The sequence below is a fragment of the Parambassis ranga genome, chromosome 8 (genome assembly GCF_900634625.1).
Source record: "Parambassis ranga chromosome 8, fParRan2.1, whole genome shotgun sequence".
In the NCBI taxonomy this organism is placed as follows: domain Eukaryota; kingdom Metazoa; phylum Chordata; class Actinopteri; family Ambassidae; genus Parambassis; species Parambassis ranga.
The window spans coordinates 5610338-5614731 of record NC_041029.1 but is presented as its reverse complement, the minus strand read 5'-3'; positions in this window follow the sequence as shown (position 1 = coordinate 5614731).

The window sequence follows — 4394 nt, the reverse complement described above, 5'->3', positions numbered from 1 at the left end:
AAACATGAGCCCATGTGTCCACAATCCATTCACATAACTGACGTAACTCGCCCAGCGCTGCCTCGCAGTAAAGCTGTGCTCGCTGTCCGCCATCCATCGCTCCCACGCCGCTCGCAACTTTACTTTGAACGCCCAGTTTACGCCGATGTCCAGCGGTTGGAGTTCTTTGTTAACCCTCCCGGGATTACGGCAAGCTATGAATTCATCTGCTTCGCCTGTATTTTTACACCAGTGGTGAGACGGGCGTACGCGGAGTCACGGATCAGCAGCAAGGGTGATGCGTGAAAAAAAACCATCCGGTCTCTTTACATAAACTTCCCTGAGCCACTCTTCGTCTCCTCATTTCTCCTTAACAAAGACTCCTGCTGGAAACATTTCTTTAGGCAGAGTCTTTCTCTTCCATAGGCGGAAGTTTCTGTCCATTACCATCCAGTCCACCACTACAGTCCGTATTGATACCGTGCTGGTCCCCATTCTCTCCACAGTTTGGTTCACGGGGATGTCGAAAGTGAGGTGGACTTCATCCATGTTGGTGATGTGGCTGGGCTGGATGTTTTTGCTGGCAATGTTGTCACTGCATAAGGCGGAAGCTGTAATCCGCTGGAAGTTGCTGCGCCAGTACCGTAGCATTCACCAATCGGCTGAACCGGTGTGTTACGTAGTATCCATCTGATTGGTTCATCGCTGCTAGCGTGCGTAGTGTACGTATGACGTAGCGTTCAGCTGATTGGTGATTTGCTGCCAGCGTACGTACTTTACATATCATGTCCCCGTGTCTGGTACTCAACCCATACACAAGGCGCACCGTATTATAAGGCGCAGGGCCGACTTTTGAGAAAATTTTAGACTTTTAGGTGCGCCTTATGGTCGTGAAAATACGGTAACTTACAAATAAATGCATGTCTTTATTTTTATTTGCTTATAAAACTACTTAATTCACAACAAACGTTGTGGATGTGTTTATAATGATGCACTCATCTGCTACATCAGTGTTTCCCTGTTCATATAATGCTCCACTGTGTCCTGACGGTCCATCACATGTGTTTTATTCTTGCTGATAAGAATAGGAGCAGGTGGCTGTGTGCACTGGCTCGGCGAGGCTGAAGCTAGCAGGCTAACAGGAGCTAACCTGGCCCTTATTACAACATGGGTTAATGCTGAAAACAACTCTAACTCTCCGTGTCTTTGTTAGAATCTCCTCATGTCCATTTTAGTATTTGTACTTTAGTATTTGTCCTAAAAATAATTAGTTCTACTTAGTAAATATTGCTTAAGTCAAGATCACAAGCATTTTTTGAGTGCAAACAACTTTCCACAGTTTTTCTAAGTAAATGTCACTCCAAATTTATTTTAGTGTATAGCTTCTTTTTTTACTTAGATCCAAACACTTGATATATTCCTAATATTCTTATAGTTTCATAGATTTTTGTACATATTTTTGTATGTCTGCACCAAATACCAGGACCAAGTGCCTGCAACACATTTCATCATGGCCATGGCAACAGTTGTTCTTTGTTTACGATCAAAGTGGGCGGAGCAACATGACTGATGTCATTTCATATGGACGTTATGATGTCATAAAGGACGTTATGATGTCACTTAGAAGATGCAACTGGAAGGTACAGCCAGAAACTTTATTATTGACATTTCAAAACAGTTTTGTACACAATGGGCAGAAATTTGGACAGACAGAAGTTTGCTGATATACTCACCAGAGTTGCCATGGAGGAAGTTTATCCCATTATAAATGCATTTTATAATGGAACAAGTCAAGAACAATGGGACGGATTGATTTCAGGAAAGCCTGACACTGAAATGGTGAAGAGGCTTGAAGAGCTGTTTAGGGAGGTCATAATTAAGATCACCAAATGTGTTTTGGTGTCACTCCCTAAAAGGCAAACAGTTTCTCAACAGGAAGTTTTTCCCACAGTGGTCAACTCACTTCCTCAGATGTTTGCCAACGCTCTGGACATTTCTAAAAAAGTCTGTGGTCCCCCCTCAGACATTTTCTCCTTATATCTTACTAGTGAGGTGACAAAGGTGGTAAATTCTATCATCTCTTTTAGCAAGGATTATGAGGAGCCTAATATTAAAAGGTATATGCCTGCCACACTTGAGCACTTAAGTGCATTGATCTACTACATGGGAAATATGATGAAGCAATTCTTCGATGTGAAGCCTAAAACTCAGACACAGATGAAGTCTACTCCAGTAGCTGGCTCCAAACCTGTCGGAGAAGGATCAGGAAAGAGTTCAGAAGTTTCTTCTCCTAAGCAAGCCAAAAAGGGGATACTTCAGAGATTCAGGGAGATTTTTGGTGTGTCACGCAGTGTCTCTCCCTCTATGACCACGCAGGAGTCACCTAAGGCAGTGACCTGTCCAGTGGACATTTTTGCGGTAGAGAAGAGAAAAGCTTTGTCACCCAAGTCAAAAGGAGTAACACCCAATGAAGTCACTCCAGTGGAGGTTTTCGTACCAGAGCAGGATGCAGAGGAGGACCCCACGAAGTCTGAGGAGAGACTTCAGAAGAGAAAAGCTTTATCACCCAAGTCAACAGGAGTAACACCCAATAAGGTCACTCCAGTGGAGGTTTTCGTGCCAGAGCAGGATGCAGAGGAGGACCCCACGAAGTCTGAGGAGAGACTTCAGAAGAGAAAAGCTTTATCACCCAAGTCAACAGGAGTAACACCTAAGACGATGAAGCCTCTGCACGAGTCAAATGATGCGACTCCATTGGTATATGTGACACAGAGAGGGTTACCTGGAGTCGTCAATGGTGGCAATTTTGTGCCACAGATGGTGTTACCTGGAGTCGACAATGGGGGCAATTTTGTGCCACAGTTGGTGTTACCTGGAGTCGACAATGGGGGCAATTTTGTGCCACAGATGGTGTTACCTGGAGTCGTCAATGTGGGCAATTTTGTGCCACAGATGGTGTTACCTCGAGTCGTCCTTGTGCGCAATTTTGTACCAAAGATGGAGTCACCTGAAGTCATCCTTGTGGAGGATTCTCTGACAAAGTCTACAGAGAGAAAGGCTTTAAGAAAGACAACTACGCCATCCAAGCCTCCTAGAAAGGGTAGGCAGTTGAGGAACAACTGGCACTTGCCATCCAATACTGAAAGGGATAAAAGTGCCAGCATTGTGCCTGTGCAGCAGACAGCTGAGGCCATCTCTGTGAAGTCTGAGAAGTATGACTCCTTCACACCTGTGATTCACTTTGTGGACGACATAGTGTCTAAGATGGAAAACAATGACTTGGGCAGATTTCTTTTTGATCTAATTATTCAAGTGAATAGAAAGTTAGAGAAAACATTGACCTTGAAGGAGTGTCAAGAAATCCATGCCCGGCTTTATGACAAAATTTGGGATATACTGGTAAAGGAACATATTACTATTCCTCCAAAAAATTTCCCGGGTCTTAGCATGCTGGTTTATGAGAGCCTGATCAAAGAGTGGAAATATCCATTCATTCTGGCCCTTCACATGTCTACTGGGCTACCGATGATGGACAAACAGATAATCAGTAGTTTCCTGGAACATGCTACAAGAAGCTAGAAGTCAGCGCTACGAAGAACAAGAACTTCTTCTCAACAGTTTGCAAAGCCATTTCCAAGCCATTTAGATGACTTCAGGCCTGTCTTCCTTAGACACCCGGGGGCACCTAGTAGAGGCACACAACTCACAAAAACCTGTTTGTGAACTTGTCTGCAGGCTACAAAAAAAAATAAAAAAAATAAAATAAAAATACAAAATCTCATCAACTTCAATACATTAACAGTAGAAAATGTCAAATTTACCTATTTTTCTCGAAAATAAAACCCTTACATCAAGGGTGATCAATGGGACCTAAGTGGAAAATACCATTTAAAACTACTGCTACACAAAAACTAATAATGCATCAAACTCAATATTTTGGCTAATCTTTGACATATCCATGACAGAGATAAGCTAGACAGCCAGACCGTATGACGAAGTGCTGCGTTTTTGATAAATTTTGGTCCCTTATGCTTTAAGAGTACCAGAGACCAATTTTCAGGTGGATTGGGCAAATCCTCTAGGAGGAGTTCGAAAGAAGTACGGGGAGTGAAAAATTCAAAATGGCGGATTTTTTTCAAAAATGGCGGATTTCCGGTGTGTTTTAGAGGATACCTCCAAGAGACTTTTTGTCTCGTCTAGAGGTGATACATATGTGTGTAGGTCAAACAGGGACTCAGATCTTATTCTAGGGCGCGCTGCTGAGCCACGTGGCCATGCCTGCATATGATGATCAGGTGGTATGAAAAGGTGCACAGGGGCTGATGTCATGATAGGAGGCAGGTACACAGCGAAAATTGGAGAGTTAAATTTTTAGGAGTTGATTTTAACTCAAGTGTCAACACTTTCAGAGTTAC